Raw genomic sequence first — 19,524 nt, forward strand, 5'->3', positions numbered from 1 at the left:
CCCAGCTATTTGGGAGACTGAGGCAAGAGAATCACTTAAGCCCAAGAGTTTGAGGTTGTTGTGAGCTGTGACATCACAGCACTCTATGAAGGGTGACATGGTGAGACTCTGTCTCAAAAAAATAAAAGCATGACAGAGAGAGAAATATTAGCAGCTGAGGCTCACAGAGGTTGGGATTGATGTACTGGCCCAGTATAATGGATCTACTGGGACAACAACAGTGTACACTGACGTGAAGAAAAAATAAAACAGTGCTGGCTTTGGCAGCACATACCCTAAAATTAGAGTGACGCAGAGAAGATTAGCATGGCCCCTGCACAAGGATGACGCATAAATTCATGAAGTGTTCCATAAGAAAAAAGAAAACAAAATTGTGGATTTGCAGTGTCATTTATAATATTTAATTAAGTCTACAATTTTCTGCTTGAATATTTTTGATATAAGAAAAATTTTCAGCCTTTAGACTGTGATGTAACTTTTTAAAGTAAAATATAGGAAAAGACTGTAACTGTATTTTCAGGTTAAATATGAAAGAAACGTAGATGAAAGATGTTTTGCCAAAAGGAGTAATTTTGAATTAAATTGTCAATTATTCCAAAAGTAAATGATACAAAACATACTTTAGAAGAAATACTGTTGGTCCTAATCTTCTCATTTAGAGAAAAATCTCAAATTTTCCCTTCTAGGAATAAAAATTACTTATGTTATAGTTTTATGCTTAGCATCCTCAATTATCTTTTGACTATTCTTATGATGTTTATTATTTTGTTATTGATTGGAGAATTTTTTGATATTTTGAATTATAACACTTATTTGGTTTTATGTGCTGTTTATTATTTCAGGATGTCAGCATGGCATGATGAAGTTTAATTGCTAATTTAAAATATTTATTGATTAAGTAGACATCAGTGTGCATTTCAGCAGGTAGTACTAGGAGATGGTCTTCTTCATGCGGAGGGCGGGGGGGATTCATAGTTACTAAGACTCTATCCGGAACCTCACGTAGGGATGTTCATTCATGTTCTAAGAATCTCTATTCCCTTCTTTGTCCATCATATGTCGTAACATTTATTAAAGTCTTTTAAACATTTCTATTTATTGTATCAGTATATTTTATTATGCTGTGTATTAATCATTCACTATATTCCAATGAGGTAATTTAGTACTTATTTTAAAATTAAATTTATACATTTGAAGAATGGATGAGAAACGATGATCATCTAGATGTAGTTTGGAATTTTGACAAAAAAGAACTAAATTAAACTATTTTTACATTGCATTGCCATGATTATGGAAAAACCTTTTATAAAAACGTTCAACTCCTTGGTAACTCAGTTTATGATTAATGTTCACTGAGCACAGCGCAGTTTCATATGTAAAATTCTTAGACGCAAGCCTGGTGTTTCCATTACCGTGACTCACTTCGGAAACTCATGTCCAGACGCTCCTGAATAGCACTGTAAATTACTCAGCAAATCACCAATAAAAAGATAGAAGATAACTTCATAGACATGAGTTATAATGTGATGCTATTTCAAATATGCATTAGTTACTTTCTATGGGTGACTTTAATGTTAATACATTTAGACAAAACTAGGGTTTTTTCCATGCATATAAATTGAGAAATTACTTTTTGACACTTCTAATTTACAGCAGACTTGGCAGAAAAGTGAGAAACGTGAACGTGTCTTTCTTCCTACACTTGAATCTACATAAAGATTAATCTTCCCGCTAAGTAAGGTGCAGTTATCAATCATTCCTGCCTCTAAATGTCAGACATTGAGAATACACCGTGCAATAAGATTTGATTCTTTTGTTGTTTAAAGTAAAATAAATTTCATGTCCTTGAAGAATGAATAAAAGAAAACTTTTTTAGCATAGCACTTCTAGTTGAAAAATCATTTAATACTGGGATAATTCCAAAGATGATAAGGCGATTCCTTCTTCAAAAAAATAAACAGGTACATAGAAATATATACACACATATTAGTTCTATTTAGTTGACATTTTTAGATATAAAATGAAGTTTGAGTTTTGATCGAGATGATTTGCACATTTGGGTTCATTATCTTCTTTTATCTTTCATTAGTTTGTTTATATTGTAATAACATTCATATATTTAGCTCTCTGTTCTGACCTGGGACTAGGATTTGGCAGATATTTTACTTTTTCTATAACCAGTGATGTTGGCTAGTCCTAATTGGCCTTTTACAAACTAAAGAGAATCTCACCAGGGATTCAGCATTTTATAGATGTGTCAGTTCAACACTCTGATTTATCCCTGTCTTCGTGGGCTCTGTGAGTAAGAAACTACACTATGATGAGGCAGGAAGACCAAGTTCTTGATTATTTGTGCTTTTAAAGGGACACATTGAGTGTTTTAGCAATACGTAGCAATGGTTTGCTACATATGACAACTTGAATATGAATAATTGCTTTCTCCTTCAATTTCCTTTTTTCAGCTTCAATATTATAAGACATTACTTGTTTAGCACCAGTTTTAATTTGAGAATAATCTTATATAATCTATGCCTAATATATTCTGTATTTCATGTATCTAAAGTAGATTGATATGAGAATGAGTTTTAAGATTATCCAGATTAAACATGAAGCTCAAATCATATTAAAATGTTTAATCTTCTTTAAATGTTTGTATCTATTGGTAAATAAATAATACCTGAGTACAGTATTATCCCGCACAAGATTATGCAAGCAGTATAAATCATTCTTGTTTAGATTTCATCTAAAATGGGAAATTCCTGATTGACAATTTGTAAAGTTTTGGAGTAATAGAAGAATAAGGAAAAATAAAATAAAACATGCTGCTGGGTTTGATGCTCTGGCATCTGACTCCAGGTTCCAGCAGGTATTTATTAAAAAGTCAGAACAAAGAAGTGTAAGAAAAAAAGGTTATAAGGAAAATCTTACAAAGTATGTTACAATGTGTAGCGGGACACAGAATGTGCAGACGGGACTGTTTTTTCGGTGTTGATGTATATGGGAAACACGGGCTTTGAAACCTGCTGTCTATTGGTCTAGTGGCATCCACCTTAGCTATTTCTGGCCAGCTAAGTGATTAATATATTTGTTGTACACACAATTGCCGTCTTTCTCACAGTTGCTGTCTTTCTCACTGGGCAGCTTTTCTGCTGCCCTGGGCATCCTGTTGCCTCTGTCTCTTGAGATGTCTTCCTGCCGTGTTTCCCACCCATAATATTACTGACTCCAGGCGTCGTTACTACTTTGTTTCACTAACAGTCACAGGGCAACCAAACAAGTACAAGGTGCGGCTTCATGAGAATCTGCAGGGATTCTACATTTTTCCGTAGTCATTGATTGACGTTGTTTCAGAAAAGACAACTGGAATTTGTCCTCCCACAGTTATACTGTGATTAAACAAACATGTATGTTCCCTTCCTTATGAACTTATCATTTAGTAGGAAAGAAACTGATTATATAGAGAGCATAACTTTGTATTATTAAACAGTAACTCAAGTATGGAAGAAATTTGAAGTGGTATTCACGTCTCCCATGAAAAATTATGATATAATAGCGGAGTGGAGGTTTGGTTTTGTTTGTTTTAATGCACAGCCCCCTCACTCCCTTGCTTCTTTGATGAAACATACCTCTTAATGCTCCCTCTTAAAAATCACTGTTATTGGAGACTGTGGTTACCTCCCAGTCAAGGGACTAAATGTAATTACAATTTTTATAAACCATAGCCTAATTTTTTTGAAAATCAATTCACCCAGAATTATTTCCCTGCTTACATGTTAAGGACTGAACAATAGCATTACATATTTGTGACTGCAATAAAACTCATGGCATATAACTTCATCAGTAAATAGACTTAATTTTAATGGATCAACTTTTCTTTGACACTGAATTTATTTCAATAATTCATTTGTGACTGCCAAGGGGGCACTATTTATTGTTGATCTACAGTCTCCATGGCTGATCATGGTGAAAGGTAGGGGTGTTAAGTGCTATTCTTGCTTAGCATTGTTTTCACTGTCTTATCATGTTTAGTATTTTAAAGCACATAATGAATGTATATACCAAGGAAAACTACAACACTTTCATAGAATGAATTGTATAGAAATACCTTCAAATTGAAATTACATGAAAAATTCGGTATGCCTAAAAGTTAATTAATGTACCAGTAAAACTAAGACCTATCAGGTGAAAACCAGCCTAAACATCGCTGATCTGCATTAAACACTAACTGTGCCTACAATCACATATAAAACATAGATTTTGGTAAATCTCCTTTTAGATATTCTAAGCTTATGAAACGATAGATTATATATTAAAGATCACAGATTCCTTGTATAATTAAAGCCCTTTGATTAGATGTTCAAATTCCTTTTCTGTCATTTATTCATGTTGTGACTTTAAGACAATAAACACAAAATAATTACAAATTTGAATGAGTATATACAAGTATATATTGATGAGAAAAACAAACCCAATTCAGAAGTATCTTGGAGACATGACTAACTCAAATTGACATAGAGAGTCTAAAGCTAAAATAATGGACACAGTGCATTAGAGAGATGAAAAAACATAAACAGCACATTTTGGAACGAGTACAATTTAAGGCAAAAAGAAATACCTGGGTAGAAAAATTTTGTGGACTCTATTTTTAAAGCAAGAAGATTATCTGTCACTCATTACCCCTGAGAAGTAGCTTCAACATGGAGAAAGGAGACTGTTAGAAAAACAGGTGGAAATGGACATGAACAGAATAGAATGAGACTGTTTAGTGTATCTTCCATTGTTGATAGAACAATGATTAAGCAATAATACGCTCTCAAATAAAATTAATTACTCATAGATAACAAAACATTTACCATAGTCTGTGTTCTCTATCCTCCTTTTTACAGCTTTTTATCAAAATAAAATAGATTATAAAATGTTAAAAGTAATCCTGAAAAAAATAAGGCTACAATTTTATTTTCAACCAGGGAGATAGAAACATTTTTACTACACGTGATGGGACCACGCCTATGGTGCATCTTACAAGGGTACATGTGAAATTTACTAAATGTAGAATATAAATGTCTTAACACAATAACTAAGAAAATGCCATGAAGGCTATATTAACCAGTTTGATGAAAGCATTTCAAATTGTATATAAAACCAGCACATTGGACCCCATGTTTGCATTAATGTACACAGCTGTGATTTAATTAAAAAAATAACTCAAAGACAAAAAAAAGGAAAACAGTCTATTAATATACCATCAATACTTAATCATTGATGTAATAATCTATTAGTTTAGTCTCATCGTTTAATTATTCATGCTTTGGCTAAGTAGAGATTAAACTGCATATGAAAATTACAGAGACATGTTTGTAGTGCTGTTGTGAGGTTGTGTCGAAAAAAGGTAAGAAAGGAGGGTGACGATATTTATGCTGATTCCAAGATTTGAAAAGTTGTACAATCATCCTATTAGCATTGAAAATTATTTAGTAATGATAAGGTATTGTAATAAAATCATATATCTAATAAATTAAAAGTAAATAATATAGTAACAACAAATGAATTACTTTTGATAATATATACTTTATATTTCAATATGTGTATTATATTTCCAGAATGTATTATGGCACACATTCTTGAGTTTGGGGGACCAAACTGATACATAAATAGGATTGTGAGGTATAACTTTGATCTAGGAGAAACATGAAAGAAAAAATATACTCAGACACCAAAGGCACTCTGAAGGAAGACAAAAATTTGGTAATTCTGTAGTCCCTTTAGTCTACCAAAATTTCAGTCAGAATGCTTCAGGGAGTCACTATAAACACAGCTGGAAAAAATGAAAACAACTAGAAGGCTTTAGCAAAAAAAAAAAAAATAGAAATTCTTATGGAATAAACAAAAGATATAAAAGAGGACCAAAATGGCTTATTAGAATTGAAACATGAAATAACCTAAATATGTGATCAGTAAATGGGCTCAAGGAGAGTCTAGAAAGGGTTGAGAGAAGTACCAATTAATTGAAACACAGAACCGTAGAAATTAATATGATCAAGAGAGAGAAGTAGACTAGTGAAGATGCAGTGGGCCTTGAGGAGATCGTGGACTGTAACAATTAATGTATCCATATATATTATGTTATCAGACTACTATAAATATAGAGAAAGGGAGAAGGGCTGAAAACTTACTTGAAGAAATAAAGGCTAAAAATTTTCTAAATCTAGCACAAGGCACATTCCTACACATTCAAGAGACAGGATGAACCTCATACGGTCTACATTCCATGTCAAGACAAGTCATAATAAAATCTCTAAAACTTCAAAAGCATTCAGTGAAAAATCACACCCTGTTTACTGGGGATTAAAAAAAATGTGAATGCCAGAGGATTTTTCATGGAGGAAGGAAAGGAGCAGCACAAAATATTGTAAAGGCTTCAATGAAAGAAATATCAGTTCAGAAACTCATACCAGCAAAAACATTATTCAGGAGAGAAGGGCAGATCAAGACGTTCTCAGATAACAGAAAACTAAGAAAACTTGTCACCAGATCTACCATGAAAAAATGGCTGACAGAAAACCCTCTAATACAAAGGAAACTATTTAAAAAAAAAAAAAAAAAAAGAACCTTGGAATAGCAGCAAGAAGGAATTAGGTAAGTATCAACAAGCCCCAACAATGCTGTGGGTTCCCCTAATGGGTTTGTGAAAAAATTAACATTATTCATTTTGGAAGGCATCTTATTTTTTTATTTCCTAATTTTAGAACTTTTTAGTTTCTAAAATTAATAGATACACAATACTTGTCTATATTTATGGATTACATGGTGATGTTGCAAGATATACAGCATATGGTGATCAGATCACGACGATTAGCATATCCACCATCTCAAACATGTATAGTTGTTGGAATTGAGAACATGAAATATCCTCCTCGGAGGTATTTGAAACTGTGTCTATTATTGTCAGCTGTAGTCATCCTATAGCTCTATAGGACACTAGAACTTATTCTGCTTATTTAGTTGTAAATTTGTATCTTTCAGTGATTTCTTCTATGTTTATATATGTTTAGATCCAAAAGTTCTTGCTGGTCTACAGTATTCAAGACAGTAGCCTGCAGTACAAGTTTATAATTTGGGAGTAATGGGTTATACCTTACAACCTAGATTTATTAGGCTGTAACATCCAAGTTTGTGTACCCTGTATGATGTTTGCACAATGCTAGAATAATGCCACCTACAAAGTGTCACAGCACACATTTCCTTGTCATTAAACAACATATGGCTACAAAATGGTGTCTAAAAATTAATATAGAGGGAAAAGAAATCATCCTTGAAGATGAAGTATGAAATCTACTGTCTAAATTCAGTAACTAGGAAAAGAAAACCCCTTGTTGTCATTTTTACAGTCACACTGGTTGACAGTATTTGAGATGGCACTGTGCTGTACAGATTTATAGCTCAGGAATAATAATCTATGCCAGGTAACTAGATGTATACAGATGATGCTGTCTGGGGCTCCATAAGTGTACTTTTCTTTTTTTGTATTAGAGATTTAACAGGTGTAATAAGATAAGAAAGCCAAATAAACAGAGATTCTGTTTAGTTTGTTTAGAGTGTGTCTTGGGCCCTGCATTGATTCTACTGTGTAGCTGTGATCAAGAGCCTCAGTTATAATCTGCCATGCTCTGGAGCTGGGACAGCAGGTGGGAGGAAACTGCCAGGGCCTTTCTGGTTTTCCTTATGCCTGTCACTAAGGTATCTGCGACTGCTGCCACTCTAATTAAGGTGCATGTGCTGTAAACAAAATTTACCCCTCATCAGAACACCACATCAGTGTTGTTTCCTCTAAGATTGCATGCAACTTTCTTTGGATCTAGGGATTTTCCTTCCCTTGTCCCTTGAGACTAGACACATGGAAGTAACCACCAGTCACCACTAATTTAGCATCTTGGGAGAAACATGAACATGGGATTCAAGACTAATGTATAGAAATTATAAATTGTCCTAGAGACGCCCCAACATTTGAGAATCACCATTGTCAAGCCATAGCTGTACCTATGCTTTCTGTAGAATGCTGCTCTTTTCTTTTATTTTCTCTGGTCATATGTGTTTCTTTATGCTGTATGGTGCAGCACATATGAAGGGAATTTACTCCCTTGATGAGAATAAATTACTATTAAAAAATAGATAGCTAAGACAAATTTCTGTTCATGATAACAGTAAGTAGTTCTCTAAAAAAAATGAGTTGAAAAATCAGAGAAATAAGACTTCCTACAAGTCCTTTATTCTAGGCAATTGAATTAAGTTATATTGATAGTATTTAAAAATTATATTGAAAATATAAATATATTTCGATCCTAGCAGTATGTCCTTCTCCACAAATATATCGATGTCAAATTATGATTAGCAAATAAACTATTGCAAGTGATATGTGTAGCACTTTTATAATTAAGTAAACCAGAGAAGATAATTTTCAACATAAGTAGATCAACATGATTGAAATTTAAAGATCTAAAAACTCCAATTAAAGATGATTTAACTTGTAATGGCTTATAATTTGGGATAAAAACTAATTAAAATAAGGAATATCAGCATGAAGATGCTTCTGCAGACAGCTGATTTGTCCCAGTTGTTTTGACTCTGTTTATTTTAACCTTGCCTGTGATGATCTTAAAAGAGCAGTTATCTTCAAGCTGTTTGATAATAACAGATGTTTGTGTGTAAAGCATCTGAGGAAAAATAACATGATTAAATGTCACAATAAATTCCTTAGAAATGAGTGAATTTAAGTCCCACAGCTGAAAAAAAAATCATTTAAGGTGATTCAAATAATTATATTATGCTTTCATAAGTCAAGAGATAAGTCAAGAGAAAACTTTATAATTTTTATTTTATTTTACTTTTTTATTAAGTCATCCGTACATTGATCATAAATACATTTATGCCATTATGGGATTCAACGTGTTGATTATTTGTTGGAGTGCTTACATCCTACTAATCAACATAGCCCAACTCATTTACCCAATTACAGTGTTAAGACATTTGTGTTCTACATTTGATAGATCCAACTTATCCTTGCAATATGCTCCATAGGTGTGGTCCCCCTACTAACCCACCCTCTGTTGACCCACCCCCCTCCCTTCCCCTCACCTTCCCCTTCCTTCCTTCATCCAAGGCTATAGTTGTGTTTCATTTTACATATTCAAGTGTGAGTGATTATAAATTGGTTTCATAGTAGTACTGAGTACATTGGGTATTTTTTTTCCATTCCTGAGATACTTTACTAAGAAGAATATTTTCCAGCTCCATCCATGGAAACATAAAAGAAGTAAAGTCTCCATTTTTTAATGCTGCATAATATTCCTATGCCATAATTTATTAATCTATTCATGGGTCCATGGGCACTTGGGCTTCTTCCATGACTTGGCAATTATGAATTGAGCTGCAATGAACAATCTGGTGCAAATATCTTTATTGCCAAATAATTTTTGGTCCTTTGGATATACACCTAGAAGAGGAATTACAGGATCAAATGGCAAGTCTACAGTTAAATCCCTGAGTGTTCTCCAAACTTCCTTCGAAAGGTAACGTACTAGCTTGCATTCCCACCAGCAGTGCAGAAGTGTTCTCTTTTCCCCACATCCACGCCAACATCAGTAGTTTGGGGATTTTGCAATGTGGCTACCTTTACTGGAGTTAGATGGTATTTCAGAGTGGATTTTGTTTGCATTTATCTTATGATTAATGATGATGAGCATTTTTTCATGTGTCTGTAGACCATGTGCCTGTCTTCTTCAGAGAAGCTTCTGTTCATGTCTCTTGCCTACAATTAAATGGGATCACTTTTTTTTTCTTAGTAATAAGTTTGAGTTCTCTGTGGATTCTGGTTATTAGACTTTTGTTGGAAATATAACTTGTAAAATCCTCTCCCATTCTGAGGGCTGTCTATTTGCTTTACTTAGTGTGTTCTTCACAGTGAAGAAGATTTTTAATTTATCAGACCCCAGTAATGTATTTTTGATGTTGCTTCAGTTGCCTGGGGTGTCCTCCTCATAAAGTATTCTCCCAGGCCAATTTTTCAAGTGTTTCCTTGCACTCTCTCTAAGAATTTTATAGTTTCATGTCTTAAATTTAAGTCTTTTAACCAGTGAGAGTCAATTTTTCTTAAAGGAGAAAGGTGTGTCTTCTATAGGTCGCCAGCCAATTCACCCAGCACCATTTGTTGAATAGGGAATCTTTCCCCCAATTTACATAGGCTTATCAAAGATCAAATGACGATAAGTGTCTGGGTTCACCTCTTGATTCTCAATTCTGTTCCATATGTCTACCTCTCTATTTTTCTGCCAGTACCATGCTGTTTTGATCACTATAGATTTATAGTATAGTCTGAAGTCTGATATGAGTGGAGCCAAGACATTGGTCAGAAATAAAAACAAATTGGGAGGAATCACGCTTTTCCTGTGGAAAACTCGGTCTTGGTAAGTGATACACAGACTCAAGCACAAAATGGTAAGTCAGCGTTGGATATTGGGATCTTTCTTCTCTCTACTTTGCTTTTATCATTTCAATAGCAAGCTTGGGGAGTCTGAATCATTTGTTTCTTTGTGTCTGAGAAAAAATACAGACCATTTTGTAGGCTATATAGCACTCCCTGTTTGGACTAATGCAGTCCTTTGCTCCCAGTGTCTTGTTAGATGCCATCAGCATCTACACTTGTGTCACTGCTTTCGTTACCTCCTTAGAGGTTGACTGGAGTTAAGGATGAAAAGAATTCAGGAGCAGAGCTCCAGTGGACCATGGCTCTACAATCTGACTCCCTCTCCAGCCTCTGTTGTCTTCTCAGGGAATTCTCTCATTTCCCCTACTCTGGGAAGTGAAGCCAAACTGCTGTTTTCAAATATTTTATTTATGTTTCTCAATCCCCATTGCATTCTGGAAACCAAATATCAGTAAAAGACACAACTCCTGTCTTCCTTATTATATTTTTCTACTGCATAAAACAAAAGTTTAAGAAACAAACAAAAGGAACAGAAAGGCTTTCTCTGGTTGTCTGAGTGTCTCCACAGGTAAAACCTATTATTAAACAAGTGAAAGTAAAAGAAAGTCTTAACCTCTAACAGTGTTCTAAATGACATACACACCTGGGGTGGGAGGACTTCACAGACCGTTTTTGTTTCTTTATATTTATGGGAAAAAAATCCCTGTGTCCCAGAGAGCTGGGACTAAGTTGGCTTGTTGACTGTACCAACAACTGATGTGAAAGGCAAAGAACAAAAGTATCACCACAGCTTTCCTTTAGCAAACTGGGGACGTGGATATGATGTTTATGTCACGGTTCTATCTTGGTTTTCAACTGACATGTCTGGTCATTCCATACTGTGGATTTGAGAGTATTCTAATTTTCATGGTTTCCGTAAAGTGATCCCCTATAACTGGGACATAGTTTATAAAACAATGTAATGTGTGAAAGAAAAACTGTCACAATTGTAATTTTTTCACAATGAAAAAAATATTTTAAGAGTGGCAAAATAGCTCTGGGTTTCCTTTTATGGGAACTGACTAAGTAAATCTTAGTATAGCTTTCAAGATTCCAAATACCTATGTGGAGAATATATAAAAATACACATTTTTGTATTTTCTACAAGAAGTACAATCTCAAGGGAGAAACTCCATAATGCTGTATAACACTAATAGATACAAGATAGTAAGTATCTGAGCTCAGTATAGGTTTCCAATTAAATATTTTATCTTCCTTCCTTTTTTATTTTAAAAGGTTAGTTTAAATACTTCCCCCCTGTGTATTTGACTTTTTCAGAAATGGATTATGCTAAGAAAATGTCCTAACTGGTGTAATTAGCGTCCAGTTCTCAGTGTAATGAAATAAAGTTCTGTCTCAATTACTCACCAGGGTCACACATCGCCCCCCGGAGTGTGCTGCGTGAAACTGCAACACTTTGATCTTTTTATTAGAAGATCCTCCAGGGTTAGAGAAGCATATTAAAATCACTTTATTAAAGATGTTTTAGTCTGCTAATGTGTTTTGCCAATCTAAAATGCAAATAAAAGAAGAGAAATAATAAAAACTTTATACTTTTTTACCTGCATTAAAAGAACAATAAAATGCAATTCAATTAATATTTATTGAACAACTATTATACATAGAGGATTCTTTCAGGCACGGTAACAGCCTTTCAGAACTTATTATTGTGTTTCTCAGCTTATAATCTAATAATGATAAAAGGCAAGTAATGGCTTACAGGAACATTCTCCTGCCACCATGTAAGTAGTATCAGAAAGCCTTGAGGATTCAGAAAATCAGGTATTTTCCCAGATCTTGTACAAGGTTTAAGTTCTCTTTTCATTCCGTCACCACTTACTCTGATTTTGCTGCTTGCTGATGTACAAATATGTGTCAAGTAGGAAGTGTCAGGTGACCTTTCTCTCTGCCACCTTTTCCCCGATCGCCTGCTGTTGACGCCTTCATTTGTGTGCTGAGTATCACTTTGCCTATGTTTGGATGCTGCATTGATCCGGCTTTATTTATCCTCAGAAATGTGTATATTAGCACCTCTAACCACCAATGTGATCCTAGGAGAAAGGCTGCTGTTCACGCTCCTCGACTTCCTCGCTCCCCACCTTGGATCAGGAGCGAGGAGAGCTCTGCCCTTGTCTGGATGCAGAGACATGAGAAGGGAAGTCCCAGCAGTCCCTGTGTCCACCACTAAATAAGGTTTGCCTTTTAGAAAATCATTCACTATGTAATTAGCCACTGACTTACATTTATATTGGTATTAAATGGTGGTAGTATGAATGTCCCCACTACTATAAGTCAATAAGTTTTAGTGATGACACACGAGGGCAGGCACTGACGTTGCTGATGCTGGATGCCCTGTAAATTATCAGTGTTGTGAGTATCTAAGGCTGGGACTGCTGTAGGAGTTGTTTGGTTTTCTGTTTACATATTCAAGTAGCATTCCTATAGCACCATCTGTGTACTGACTCAGAAAATATGCTTGTATGTTGATTACACACACACACACACGCACACACACACACTGAGAAAATGGGGATAATCCCGAGTCCTCTCTGAGCAGATTCCCTCTGGTGCTTACAGCGGTAACCCCCATTGACTGGCGCATCTCCAAATGTAGTAGTTGCTTCCTAAACATTGTTTGATTGGGTGTCTGTAGTAAATGTTTTTGTCTATTCTGTGTTTACTGTTTGAGCGCAATTTCTTGTAAACCTTCAGCCCTGAGCTCCTGTGCTATGCAGTTTGCCCCTGCATCCATCACCTTTTAGATGCTAAACATCCTCTCCGTTTTCTTTTGATTTCATAGCACCTGCCTCCCACATTGTGCTAGGATATTGGGATGGTTCATAAGACGCCCCTGGGCATTAGAAACATTAAGTGGCAGACCTCACGTCCTCCTGTCTGTCCTCACATTTCCCGTTCAACCCTCCTGGAGCAGAGCTGTGTCCAGTTCACACGTGGTCACCAGATCACTGCCCACTGCTCTGTACTCGCACGACTGAGAACCCTCCCCCCACCTCCCTGCTCTACTCTGAACAACCCATGTCCTCCTCCTTGGCTTGGCCCTACAATCCAGTATACCAAAATCAGTAATATTCTTTTCAATGCTAAAATCCCTTAAAATAACCAATGATGTATCATAGAAAGTGTACTACATATCTCAAAAAAGGATAATTTTTATGCAGTTTTAGACTTTTCCAGAAGATAATGTACAAACGTGAGTTAAAATGTGATTAAAGTTATAACATTTGTAAGAATATTTATTTTTATCACATCACCAATTGACCTTGCCTTCAAGTTTCTGTTTATTTAGTGGATCTGTATTTAAGAAATCTATCCATTCTGCATATTATAAATAATTCATTTGAACATATAATTTAACCTTCACTTAAACCTCACAAATTTCAGTTTTATTCATTTACAAAATAATGTATTATGTCTAATTAAAGAATGTTATTTTAAAGACATATTCCTACATTGATTAATATGGACAAGTGGAGAGAATGGTAGAAATGACTGCTGAAGGATTCTTCAAACACAACAATCAACATTAGAGCAGAAATTATTCTATGCTTAAAAGGGGCTTTTTGATAAACATTTCTAGATTTTGGGCTTGATTGAAGAATTTTAAAAAATACTTAAATAAAAATTAAGTCCTCTTTAATATTGTTTCATATATGGTTCATGTTAGGCTTAAGTAATTAAAATCAAAAGAAACAATATAATATTCTAGAAAAAGAATAGGCGTTCAAATTGGTCAAATTTGAATAGCGTTCAATTGGATTCAGAGCTAGTTGGAATCTAGCTCTGTCTCTTCTTCACACTATGGATTTGGAGCACATTATTTTTAATTGGCAGATAAATTGTACATATTTGCCCGGCAGAGTGTGAAATATATATATACACACGCACACACACACATACATACACACACATAGTGGAATGGCTACCTCTACCTAGAAGGCAAGATTTAGCATATACGGTACCTTCCAAAGTTATTATTTGTGTGGTGAAAACCCTGTAAATTTACTCTTTTAGCATTATTTCAAGAATACAATGTATTATTAGCTATCCTCCATGGTGTGAAATACATCTTCTCCTGAACTTACTTTTCCTACCTATAGATATATATCCTTTGGCCAATGTCACCCCAACATCTTTCCTCTTCACTAGCCAACACCTGGTAACTATCCTTCCATACAGTAAATATTTAAATACATATGAAAATAATATATCTTTGCAGAAGAAAATAAATGTGGACTGCCCATCACAATGCCAGGCATGTGATTGGTGTCAAATGAAAGGAAGCTGTCAGGTAGACAAGGTCACAGCAGAGGGCTGGGCGCCTTCCTGTGCTAAGCTCAACTCTCCTCCCAAAGAGTTTCAGTCAACATCTTGACATGGGTATGAGGTCCTTTAACATTTTTATTAACTGAGACACAGGAGAAAGAATTATGATGGTGGTCACTAACCTGATCATTTTCCCTTCTGATTTTAAGTATGTGACATGTGATACCTGAAATAGAGACGTCTTGTGTAAATGCCTGATCTAACATTTGCAAGAAGAAAGTACCCTCACTATAGTCAGATGATTAAATTACTTGTCTCTCTTTGCTGATATAATACTAATCAGTAACATACGAATGTTCTCAACTACTGAATAAAGAAAATGTAAAAAAAAAAGTTCTATTAATACAAACATTTTATACGTGGGAACGCCATGAACTCTATATTTCATTCAGCCATAGAAGTACACTGTTCGCTTATGTTCTCCTGTGGGCATCAGCGTGTTCTCAAAGTCAGGAAGCCGTGAAGTTCCCTGTTCTTCTATTTGCCCTACAGAGTTAGTCTTTTTTAAGATATAAAGATGGAGCCACTGCTGAGACTGACATGAAATCTGAGCTATAAGAGTCAACAGGTCTCCTTAAACAGCAATTTTTTCTCTTGCTGTCAGTCTACAAAACCGTGGAAGATTGCAGTTAAATGTTGTTCTCAGTCATTTTAAAAGATGTCACCGGCGCTGGCATTATAGATCATTCTAGGCAATTGGCTGAGATCCCATCTAACACTTCAAAGCTCACCCTTGGAAAGGAAATATGTAGATCAGTTATACGTGCACATGCACTTCTCTAAATGTGGATCGCCATGCAGCAGGGAATAGACCCTAACCTTACCCAGTGCACAGAGGGACAGCTCTGCCTCAGTTTCCCAATGTCTGTCTTTTATAGGGAGAATCAATGTTAGCAAACAGATAACCAAAGATTAAACAATTATAGGCAATGGCAGTAGCATTTACTTCTTTAACACAACTCCAAGAATGATAGAAAATCAGTATTGAATCTCTGAAGCACGTGATTTCTGATAAATTTGTTTATTTTGCTTTGGGGGATGAACATAACCAGATGACTCATAGATGGTCAGTAAGCGCATTTTACTTCTCATGTTATCGTGGTTTTTAACTTGTATGATTATATTTTTTTTCAAGAAACCAGGTCCCCAAACAATCAAATATAAAGCACGAGGTTAAAATGATGCAAACTTACGTGAACATATGATTGCACTTACTAAAAAATTCAAGGTACGTTTTCAGTCTATTTCCAGCGCTAGGGGAGTAAAAGTGATAAATGTGCCTCCTTAATGTACCCTGAGCGCAGCAAATGACTATAAACACCTAATCACTTTTTAAAAGGGATCTTTCAACTCCAAATGTTTACTGTTTTCCAATATAAATTCTCACGTACCTTGATGATGCTACTTTGATAATGTCTATGTAATCAGCAGCATATATATAGTAAGAGGAGGTGTTGTCAGCGGAAGTTTTAATAGATCACGCCTGCATCTCTGATTCTGCACTCTGCTGTGTGACTAAAAAAAGAAAAAAAGCAAAAAACTTCCAAAAGGTAACGATATTTAAGGGTGAAAATGATCCGGCAGACATCAATTGCACAATCAGGAGAGAGAACAGCATCATGAAATTTAATATACGCATATGTGAGCAAATGTTATGAAATCTGTCTGCTTTCAATGATTAGAGCACTAATTTTAAGTGGAGAATTTTCCAAGTATCATTACGAGTTCCCTGTAGCCAAGGGTAAGCCCACTAAAAATATCGAATTTCTTTGTTATAAATTATCTTATTGTCAATAAAATAACCTATAATAGCTGATGGTAGAAGTGAACAGAGATCTAAGATATTCTTACTCAAGGTCATTTACATTTTAGACTTCTGAAAGATTGACAACAAAGTTTTTCCATTTATATTGATGCTTTGCCACATAGGTGCATACATATTTGGGATTGTCATGACTTCTTCAGATATCGACTCCTTCATCATCATGAAATGTCCTTCAGTATCCCTGAAGATCCTTCTTGTCCTGAAAGTTCCTTGGTCTGAAATTAATATTGCTTCCCGTTAGTGTTAGCCTGATAAATCATTCTCCATCCCTTTACTCTGAACCTCTCTGCGTCTTTGTGTTTGAAGTGTATTCCTTATAGATAACTTAGAATCGAGTTTGTTTTTTATCCACGTTGACAATGCCAGTCTTTTACCTGGTGCATTTGGATCATCCACATTTAAAATTATTATTGATATATCTGGGTAAAGATCTGCTAGTTTCACATGTTTTCTATTTCTTTCATTTGTTTTTATTTCTTTCTCTCCACCTCCTTTCTGCCTCCCCTGCCTTTAATTGAGCATTTTATACAGTTCATGTATGTGGGTGTTTGTTTCTAAACTATAACATTTCCTTCAGCCAGAACAAGTTTATGGAACACATCCTGGAAAGCAGGTCTTCTGATAATGCATTTCCTATTTTCATTGGCCTGAGCGAGTTTTTATTTTTCCTTTCCTGGAAGGATAACAGTGCTGAATGTAGAATTCTAAATTAATATTCTTATACAGAGAAAATATGTAAGTAAGTTATGACAAATTATTTGATTGAGATATTAACATAAACCATGGGGCACAAGACTACAAGTAGGTCCCAAGATCACATGAACATAAATTCCCTGTGTTTTTATTGGTTATAACTGAATGAAACAACGGCTGTTGTCAATTTTCATCCCTCAAGACTGATTAGGTCAGATGATTAACCTTTCAAATATGTTGCTTTTATTTAAAAGGAAATGTTTGCCATTTTGAAAATACTTTTTATATGTTAAAAGAATAGAAAGATATCCACGAATGGTCTTCCTTCCAGGAGATAACCAGCCCTTAGGAGCATGATGCAGGTGTCTACCGGTCCCAATTTTTAGTCTTTGGAATTAGATTTGTAGACAGGAGATTTTCCAGATTTTTCAAACATTTCTAGGGTTGTGGAAATTCAAAGTTTGAAAATGTTTTAAGGCCATAGAACTATTGATTATGAATATGCAATGCAACACATCTGATTTCATTTATTTTATTAAACATAATGAGATCTTATGGCACTTACCAACTTTTACAGAGGTTTTATTTAATGCTGAGCTAAACTGAGACATAAATGAACATGTCCAATATAAAAAAACCTGTCCCGATAGTAGAAAGTGATATGTTAATAAGAAAATAAGGAGCCCAAGTTATGTGTCTCCTGATGTGCGACACCTGTAATATTGCGATGGAGAAAATGGCAACATACTGATTTTCCACAGAGGTTTGAATGAAGAACTTTCAACAGAAGAAACGACTGAGGGCAAAATAAGGCCTTTTATTTTTCTTATTCTTAACTGATTTAAAAAGAATAGTAGGAATTGGCTGCATACCCAAATCCTGTATGTGATGGTTCAAGCCCAACCACAGGCCTTACCTGGCAGCCTCCCTGGGGAAGCTGCCCTTTCCCAAGGTCCTCCGTGCAGGACACCATCAGTGCATTATGGCCTCTGCAGGTGTAAGCAGTCTGAGACTCGGGTCCCTAAGGTAGCTGGACCCTTGTGCTCAGAGCTGCCTTCACACTGCGACAATCTCCTTTATCTGTGCTGGTATGTCTGATGCACACCCAGTGCAGTTCCATGGGGAAGAGTGGAGTGTTGACAGAGCAGGTCCCTTTCCTGTTCGGCCTCCTGCTTATGCTGTGGCAGCAGGTGGATAAACGTTTGGCTTCTGCTCTCACTTTGTCTCAACTTCTCAGTTGACCAGCTGAACACCTGGCAGCCCAGCTCTCAGAACGGATAACTGCTCTTTTAACATAATACTGACAGCAATATTGGGTGATTGTGGCATATGGATAAATGATGTAAATGACAACAATGCCCAAGCGACAAAAGAGAGAACTAAGAATTCTCAGTGTTACCGTGCCTGGATGTGGAGCAGCACATTTTTATTTGGGGATGGACTTGGATTAGTTGAAGTATGTCGTAAATCTAGCAACTACTGTTTCTTAAAGAAATAGAATTTATAACCTAAGTGAAAAGACAATGGAACTGTATAAAATGCTCAATTAAAGGCAGGGGAGGCAGAAAGGAGGTGGGGAGAAAGAAATAAAAACAAATGAAAGAAATAGAAAACATGTGAAACTAGCAGATCTTTACCCAGATATATCAATAATAATTTTAAATGTGGATGATCCAAATGCACCAGGTAAAAGACTAGCATTGTCAACATGGATAAAAAACAAACTCGATTCTAAGTTATCTATAAGGAATACACTTCAAACACAAAGACGCAGAGAGGTTCAGAGTAAAGGGATGGAGAATGATTTATCAGGCTAACACTAACGGGAAGCAATATTAATTTCAGACCAAGGAACTTTCAGGACAAGAAGGATCTTCAGGGATACTGAAGGATATTTCATGATGATGAAGGGGTTGATATCTGAAGAAGTCATGACAATCCCAAATATGTATGCACCTATGTGGCAAAGCATCAATATAAATGGAAAAAAAAAAAAAAAAAACAATTGAAAGGAGAAATAGACAACCACCACACGAAGACACCAAAACATACGTGTCATGGTAACACACAGTCTTAAAGGTATGCTTAATATTTACTGGGATTGGCCCATAATTGATGTTCACGGGTACCTTTTTCTCCATCA

At 35.4% G+C, this 19,524-nt stretch overlaps 1 non-coding gene across 1 annotated transcript; it reads left to right on the plus strand.

Annotated features, from left to right (window-relative positions):
* Window positions 1-251: 251 nt before the first annotated feature.
* Window positions 252-358, plus strand: LOC111724866. Its single transcript, XR_002773077.1, has one exon. It is a non-coding gene; the product is annotated as a U6 spliceosomal RNA (small nuclear RNA).
* Window positions 359-19,524: the final 19,166 nt, after the last annotated feature.

This window comes from Otolemur garnettii, unplaced genomic scaffold, assembly GCF_000181295.1.
Source record: "Otolemur garnettii isolate 467f Iridium unplaced genomic scaffold, OtoGar3 scaffold00027, whole genome shotgun sequence".
NCBI lineage: Eukaryota > Metazoa > Chordata > Mammalia > Primates > Galagidae > Otolemur > Otolemur garnettii.